This window comes from Triticum aestivum, chromosome 6B (genome assembly GCF_018294505.1).
Source record: "Triticum aestivum cultivar Chinese Spring chromosome 6B, IWGSC CS RefSeq v2.1, whole genome shotgun sequence".
In the NCBI taxonomy this organism is placed as follows: Eukaryota; Viridiplantae; Streptophyta; class Magnoliopsida; order Poales; family Poaceae; genus Triticum; species Triticum aestivum.
In genome coordinates, this window is record NC_057810.1 from 637,647,952 (window position 1) to 637,656,811 (window position 8,860).

Consider the following 8,860-nt stretch of genomic DNA (forward strand, 5'->3'; position numbering starts at 1 on the left):
GTTACTACGTACGTGGTAGAACCATGCACTGATGCGCCTGTGGTGGTGGCACATCCGGCGCAGTTGGATGAAACGCTTGCGAATGTTTCGGCTAAGGAATTGGTCGTGCTGGGCAATATCAAGTCTTTTTGTGCCGGTTTGCTCAAGAAGCTGGCTCCGTCATTGCTCAAGGAGATCGAGGGTGCCCGTGGCGTTCGACCGGTCCAGGACCCATTCACACCTAGGCATACTACCAGGTCAGTTGTGAGCCCGATTGGGGGAGGCAGGAAGACAAAAGCGACGGTGGATGAGACGGTGCTTTTAAAGGCTTTGGGGGTGGCTTGCTATGAGTTGGCAGTTTCTGATGACATGCTAGGTCTGCTCCGTTCCATGTTCGACTCGCCACTTCAAGAGCAACAGCTGAAAGCGATCGCGACAATCTTTGGGAAGGCAGTGCCCACCAACATGTCGGGCCAGCTGGAGACAGCGGCCATGGCGAACGCGTAGGTAGGAGTAGGCCACGGTACCGACATGGAGGATCTTTTTCCTATGTCATACAATCTTATGGACGTGGTGTGCTGGAACGTGAGGGGTTTAAATAGCCCAGTCAAGAAGAAGGCTTTGAGGGAGTTTGTAGACTCGTTGCATGTGGCTATCGTTTGTATCGTGGAGTCTAAACTGGATCATGTTGACCAGTACATTATTATGCAATGTTTTTTTGACCGAGAAAATAGTAGGAAAGGCTCCTACTGTGTTATATTAAGAGCATCAAACACTGTACAATTTACATGTTACAACAGAGAGGGGGGTGGGGGAGAGAAGCCCTAACCTTTTGGTGTAGTGGGGGAGGAATAATACAAAAAGGAGCTAAGTAAGAGATGCAACAAAGTCTAGCACTAGAGGTCTACGTGCCTCCTATTATGCAATGTTTAGGCCCATCTCATGATGGTTTTGCTTACCTACCAGCTTCTGAGACTAGAGGAGGGATCTTGGTTGGATGGGACTCCTCACGTGTCCAGCTCTCTAACCTTGCCCTTGACTCCTTCTCTCTAACTGGTTGTGTTGCCCCGAGGGAGGGGAGCCTGTGGTGGCTGACAGTGGTATATGGTCCACAAGAGGATCATCAGAAAACTCAATTTCTTCAGGAGTTGTCTGAAAGGAGGACGTTTGCCCAGGGCCGTGGCTGGTGATTGTAGACTTTAACATGATCTTACATGCGATGGAAAAAGCAACATGCTACTGGGTCGTAGGATGATTGGGAGATTCAAGAGATTGATGAAAATAACGCGCTTAAGGAGCTGTTCTTGCATGGTAGGATACTCACGTGGAGCAATGAGAGGGAGGTGCCTACCCTCACTAAGATCGATAGGGCTTTTGTGTCAGTTGATTTGGAGGTTGATCACCCGGACAGCTTGCTGCAAGCGCTCTTGACTGACTCTTCTGACCAGTGCCCGCTGTATCTCTCATTGGAGGAGCGCATGGGTAAGAAGAAAAGATTTCACTTTGAGCTGTTCTGGACAAAGCTTGAGGGGGTTTTGGAGGTGGTCCATGAGGCCTAGAACTGTGACCCTTTCATAGTGGAGCCATTTCACAGTCTGGATGTTCTCCTGAGAAACACTGCTAGAGCTCTCACAGCTTGGGGCCAAAGGAAAGTAGGGAATATCAAGGTCCAGATTGGGGTTGCGATGCTGGTCATCCTCAGACTAGATTGTGCTCAGGACTTGCGCCTCCTTACCCCAGAGGAGAGATGGTTGCGTAGTACGCTCAAGCAGTTGTTTCTGGGTCTTGCCTTGCTTGAAAGGATGATCGCCAGACAGAGGTAACGGATACGCTGGCTCGCGGAGGGGGATGCTAACACTAAGTTGTTTCATCTGGTGGCCAATGGTAGGAAGACCAAAAACTTCATTCCGGCCATTGTTGTTGATGGCCAGGTCATCACAGATCAAAGAGGAAAGGAGGAGGCTTTTCTCCGAGCATATAGAGAGCTGCTGGGAGTAAGTACTGCTAGAGACCACACTCTGGACATGGAGGCTCTCAACATTCAGCGAGTGGATCTCGCGGAATTAGACCTTCCCTTCACGGAGGAGGAAGTTTGTGCTGTTGTCAAGGACATGCCGTCGGAACGTGCCTCGGGGCCGGATGGATTCATTGGAGTGTTTTTCCAAAAAGCATGGAGCATCATCAAGGGAGATGTGATGGCAGCACTACACAAATTAGTCCTCAACAATGGTCAGGGCTTCAGAAGTCTAAATCAGGCCTTAATCACTCTCATTCCCAAGAACCTGGAAGCATGCCGAGTCAATGACTACAGGCCGATCAACTTAGTCCATAGTTTCCCAAAACTGTCCTCTAAGTTGATGGCGCACCGTGTCTGCCCGCGGATGGGAGAGCTTGTCAATCTCAACCAATCGGCTTTCATTCGCGGTAGGAATCTACATGATAACTTCCTGCTCATGAGGCAAATGGCTAGAAGGTTGCACCAAAGGAAAGCCAAGGGAGTTCTCCTCAAATTGGATATAGCTCGGGCTTTGACTCTTTGTCATGGCCTTTCCTTTTCGAGGTGCTTCGTGCTAAGGGTTTTTCGGAGAGGTGGCTAGCTTGGATGGCGACGATGCTCACTACGGCCAGCTCGAGGATTGTGGTGAATGGGTGTATGATAGACAAATTCATGCACGCTTGTGGCCTTAGATAAGGGGATTCTATCTCACTGATGCTTTTTGTCATAGCTATGGAGACTCTCATGGCCATCATTACCAAGGCGCATGAACTCAAGATTCTGGAGAAGTTGAATGGATGCAAGCCTTTGCAACGACTCTCACTCTACACGGATGATGTGTTTCTATTCATTAGACCTTCTAAGGCTGACATTATTATCGTCAAGGAGGCTCTTGTGATCTTTGCAGAGGCCTCGGGATTGAACGTCAATTTTGCCAAATCCTCGGCGATATTGATCCGTGGAGAGGAGCAGGACGAAGAGTTGGTCAGGAATGCTCTGCCATGGAAGACTGAGCACTTGCCCTGCAAATATCTTGGTCTCCAACTGAGTATCAGACAACTTACACGGTCGGAGTGGTAGTTCATGGTGGATGGGACGCTTAAAATCCTCCCAGGTTGGCAAAGAGGAACGGTTACTCGGTCAGGGAGATTAATTCTGGTCAATCAAGTGATGAGGGCTCGGCCTACTGATACGTCTCCAACGTATCTATAATTTTTTATTGTTCCATGCTATTATATTACCCGTTTTGGATGTTTATGGGCTTTACTCTACACTTTTATATCATTTTTGGGACTAACCTACTAACCGGAGGCCCAGCCCGGATTGCTGTTTTTTACCTATTTCAGTGTTTCGAAGAAAAGGAATATCAAACGGAGTCCAAATGGAATGAAACCTTCAGGAGCGATCTTTTTGGAACAAATGCAATCCAGGAGACTTCGAGTGGACGTCAAGAAGCGAACGAGGCGGCCACAAGGGTGCCTAGCATGCCCTAAGGGGGTGGGCGCCCCCCCACCCTTGTGGGCCCCTCGTGGATCAACCGACATACTTCTTCCTCCTATATATATCCATGTACCCTGAAAACATCCGGGAGCACCATGAAAAACTATTTCCACCGCCGCAACCTTCTATATCCGCGAGATCCCATCTTGGAGCCTTCGTCGGTGCTCCGCCGGAGGGGGAATCAATCACGGAGGGCCTCTACATCATCTCCAAGGCCTCTCGTATGAGTTGTGAGTAGTTTACCACAGACCTTCGGGTCCATAGTTATTAGCTAGATGGCTTCTTCTCTCTCTTTGAATCTCAATACAAGTTCTCCTTGATCTTCTTGGAGATCTATTCGATGTAACTCTTTTTGTGATGTGTTTGTCGAGATCCGATGAATTATGGGTTTATGATCAAGTTTATCTATAAAAAATAATTGAATCTTCTTTGAGTTCTTTTATGTGTGATTGGTTATCTTTGCAAGTCTCATTGAATTATCAGTTTGGTTTGGCCTACTAGATTGATCTTTCTTGCAATAGGATAAGTTCTTAGCTTTAGTTTCAATCTTGTGGTGTCCTTTCCCAGTGACAGCAGGGGCAGCAAGGCACGTATTGTATTGTTGCCATCGAGGATAAAATGATGGGGTTTATATCATATTGCATGAGTTTATCCCTCTACATTATGTCATCTTTCTTAATGCGTTACTCTGTTCTTCATGAACTTAATACTCTAGATGCAGGCAGGAGTCGGTCAATGTGTGGAGTAACAGTAGTATATGCAGGTAGGAATCGGTCTACTTGTCATGGAAGCGATGCCTATATACATGATCATGCCTAGATAATCTCATAACTATGCACTTTTCTATCAATTGCTCGACAGTAATTTGTTCACCCACCGTAATACTTATACTATCTTGATAGAAGCCACTAGTGAAACCTATGGCCCCTGGGTCTATCTTTTATCATATAAGTTTCCCATCTACTTTTATTTGCATCTTTTATTTTCCAATCTATATCATAAAAATACCAAAAATATTTATCTTATCTTATTATCTCTATCGGATCTCACTTTCGCAAGTTACCGTGAAGGGATTGACATCCCCTTTGTCACGTTGGTTGCGAGGTTCTTGTTTGTTTGTGTAGGTGTGTGGGACTTTTGAGGATCCTCCTACTGGATTGATACCTTGGTTCTCAAAAACTGAGGGAAATACTTACGCTACTTTGCTGCATCACCCTTTCCTCTTCAAGGGAAAACCAATGCAGTGCTCAAGATGTAGCAAGAAGGATTTCTGGCGCCATTGCCGGGAGGTCTTCGCTCAAGTCAAGACATACCAAGTACCCATCACAAACTCATCTCCCTCGCAGTACATTATTTGCCATTTTCCTCTCGTTTTCCTCTCCCCCACTTCAACATTGCCATTTTATTCGCCCTATCTTTTCCGTTCACCTCTCTTTTTCGCTCACCTTTTGTGTGCTTGTGTGTTGGATCGCTTGTCACGATGGCTCAAGATAATACCAAATTGTGTGACTTTTCCAATACCAATAATAATGATTTCCTTAGCACTCCGATTGCTCCTCTTAATGATGCTGAATCTTGTGAAATCAATGCTCCTTTGTTGAATCGTGTTATGAAGATCAATTCTTTGGCCTTCCTAGTGAAGATGCCACTACACATCTAAACAATTTTGTTGATTTGTGTGATATGCAAAAAAAGATAGAATACAGATAATGATATTGTTAAATTGAAGTTATTTCCGTTTTCACTTAGAGATCGTGCTAAAACTTGGTTTTCGTCTTTGCCTAAAAATAGTATTGATTCATGGAATAAGTGCAAAGATGCTTTTATCTCTCAGTATTTTCCTCCCTCTAAGATCATCTCTCTTAGAAATGATATTATGAATTTTAAACAACTTGATCATGAGCATGTTTCCCAATCTAGGGAAAGAATGAAATTAATGATTCGTAATTGCCCTACTCATGGTTTGAATTTATGGATGATCATACAAAAATTTTATGCCGGATTGAATTTCGCTTCTAGAAATCTTGTAGATTCGGCCGCAGGAGGCACTTTTATGGAAATTACTTTAGGATAAGCTACTAACTCCTTGATAACATTATGGTTAATTATTCTCAATGGCACGCCGAAAGATCTACTAGTAAAAAGTTCAAGCTATAGAAGAAATTAATGTTTTGAGTGGAAAGATGGATGAACTTATGAAACAATTTGCTACTAAGAGTGCTCCTATTGATCCTAATGATATGCCTTTGTCTACTTTGTTGAGAATAATAATGAATCTATGGATGTGAATTTTGTTGGTAGGAATAATTTTGGTAACAACGCGTATAGAGGAAACTTTAATTCTAAGCCGTTTCCTAGTAATTCCTCTAATAATTATGGTAATTCCTACAACAAATCTTATGGAACTTTTAATAAGATGCCCTCTGATTTTTGAGAATATTGTTAAAGAATTTATGATCTCTCAAAAGAATTTCAATGCTTTGCTTGAAGAAAAATTGCTTAAATTGATGAATTGGCTATGAACGTTAATAGACTTTCGCTTGATGTTGATTCTTTGAAACTTAGATCTATTCCACATAAGCATGATATCAATGAGCCTCTCAAAGCCATGAGAATTCCATTGATGAGTGCAAGGAAAGAACCGCTAGGATGCATGCTAAGAAAGATTGCTTTGTAAAAGCGTGTTCTTCTAGTTTCCATGAAAATAATGATGAAGATCTAAAAGTTATTGATGTCTCCCCTATTAAATCTTTGTTTTGCAATATGAATCTTGATAATGATGGGACTAGAGATGAGTCAACTTTAGTTAAAAGGCGTCCCAATGATTCAGAGTTTTTAGATCTTGATGCTAAATTTGGTTAAAGTGGGATTGAAGAGGTCAAAACTTTACATAGCATTGGACCCACTATTATGGATTTCAAGGAATTTAATTATGATAATTGTTCTTTAATAGATTGTATTTTCTTGTTGCAATCCGTGTTGAATTCTCCTCATGCTTATAGTCAAAATAAAGCTTTTACCAAACATACTGTTGATGCCTTGATGCAATCTTATGAGGAAAAACTTGAATTGGAAGTTTCTATACCTAGAAAACTTTATGATGAGTGGGAACCTACTACAAAAATTAAAATTAAAGATCATGAATGCTATGCTTTGTGTGATTTGGGTGCTAGTGTTTCCACGATTCCAAAAACTTTATGTGATGTGCTAGGTTTCCATGATTTTGATGATTGCTCTTTAAACTTGCACCTTGTAGATTCCACCATTAAGAAACCTATGGGAAGGATCAATGATGTTCTTATTGTTGAAAATAGTAATTATGTGCCCATATATTTTATCGTTCTTGATATAGATTGCAATCTTTCATGTCCTATTATTCTTGGTAAACCTTTCCTTAGAACAATTGGTGCAATTATTGATATGAAGGAAGGGAATATTAGATTCTGATTTCCATTAAGGAAAGGCATGGACCACTTCCCTAGAAAGAAAGTTAAATTACCTGATGAATCTATTATGCGTTCCACTTATGAATTGAATGCCAAAGATGGCAATACTTAGATCTATTCTCGCTTTTATGCCTAGCTAGGGGCGTTAAACAATAGCGCTTGTTGGGAGGCAATCCGATTTTGTATTTTTTCCTTGATTTTTGCTTCTGTTTAGTAATAAATATTTCATCTAGCCTCTGTTTAGATGTGGTTTTATGTTTTAATTAGTGTTTGTGCCAAGTAGAACCTATAGGATAACCTACGGTGATAGTTAATTTGATTCGGCAGAAAAATAGAAACTTCTACACGCACAAGAATAATTTTAATAAATCACAGAAACATGCTTTTGCGTTAATTCTTTCTGAAGTAGATCAATAGACAAATTTCCCAGGACTTCCTATTTTGGTAGGGGTTTTAGAGTTCCAGAAGTATTCTAAAGTTACAGATTGCTACAGACTATTCTGTTTTCGACAGATTCTATTTTTCGTGTGTTGTTTGCTTATTTTGATGCATCTATGACTAGTATCGGGGGGTATGAACCATAGAGAACTTGGAATAAAGTAGGTTTAACACCAATGTAAATAAAGAATGAGTTCATTACAGTATCTTATGTGGTGGTTTTTCTTTCTTGCACTAACGAAGCTCATGAGATTTCCTGTTGAGTTTTGTGTTGTGAAGTTTTCAAGTTTTGGGTAAAGATTTGATGAACTATAAAATAAAGAGTGGCAAGAGCCTAAGCTTGGGGATTCCCATGGCACCCAAAGATAATCCAAGGATAACCAAAAGCCTAAGCTTGGGGATGCCCCGGAAGGCATCCCCTCTTTCATCTTCGTCTATCGATAACTTTACTTGGAGCTATATTTTTATTCACCACATGATATGTGTTTTGCTTGGAGCATCTTGTATGATATTAGTCTTTTCTTTTCAGTTTACCACAATCATCCTTGTTGTACGCACCCTTTTGGAGAGACTCACATGATTTGGAATTTATTAGAATACTCTATGTGCTTCACTTATATCTTTTGAGCTAGATAGTTTTTGCTCTGGTGCTTCACTTATATCTTTTAGAGCACGGCGGTGGATTGATTTTGTAGAAATTGTTGATCTCTCATGCTTCACTTATATAATTTTGAGAGTCTTTTAGAACAGCATGGTATTTTCTATGGTTATAAAATTGGTCCTAGAATGATGGGCATCCAAGTTGGGTATAATAAAAACTATCATAGGAAGTGAATTGGATGCTATGATCAATTTGATGCTTGATAATTGTTTTGAGATATAGAGGTGGTGATATTAGAGTCATGCTAGTTGGGTAATTGTGAATTTAAAGAATACTTGTGTTGAAGTTTGCAAGTCCCGTAGCATGCACGTATGGTAAAAGTTGTGTGACAAATTGGTTGCATGGAGTGCTCTTTTGATTGCCTTCCCTTGTGTGGAGGTCGGGGGCGCGCGATGGTTAACTCCTACCAACCTCCCCCCTAGGAGCATGCGTAGTAGTACTTTTCTTCGAGGGCTAATAAAACTTTTGCAATAAGTATATGAGTTCTTTATGACTAATGTGAGTCCATGGATTATACGCACTTTTACCTTTCCATCATTGCTAGGCTCTTCGGTACCATGCATTTTCCTTTCTCACCTTGAGAGTTGGTGCATCCAAACCCAATGATACGATATGCTCTATCACACATAAACCTCCTTATATCTTCCTCAAAACAGCCACCATACCTACCTATTATGGCATTTCCATAGCCATTCCGAGATATATTGCCATGCAACTTTCCACCGTTCCGTTTTTTTATGACACACATCATCATTGTCATATTGCCTTGCATGATCATGTAGTTGACATCGTATTTGTGGCAAAGCCACCATGCATAATTTTTCATACATGTCACTCTTG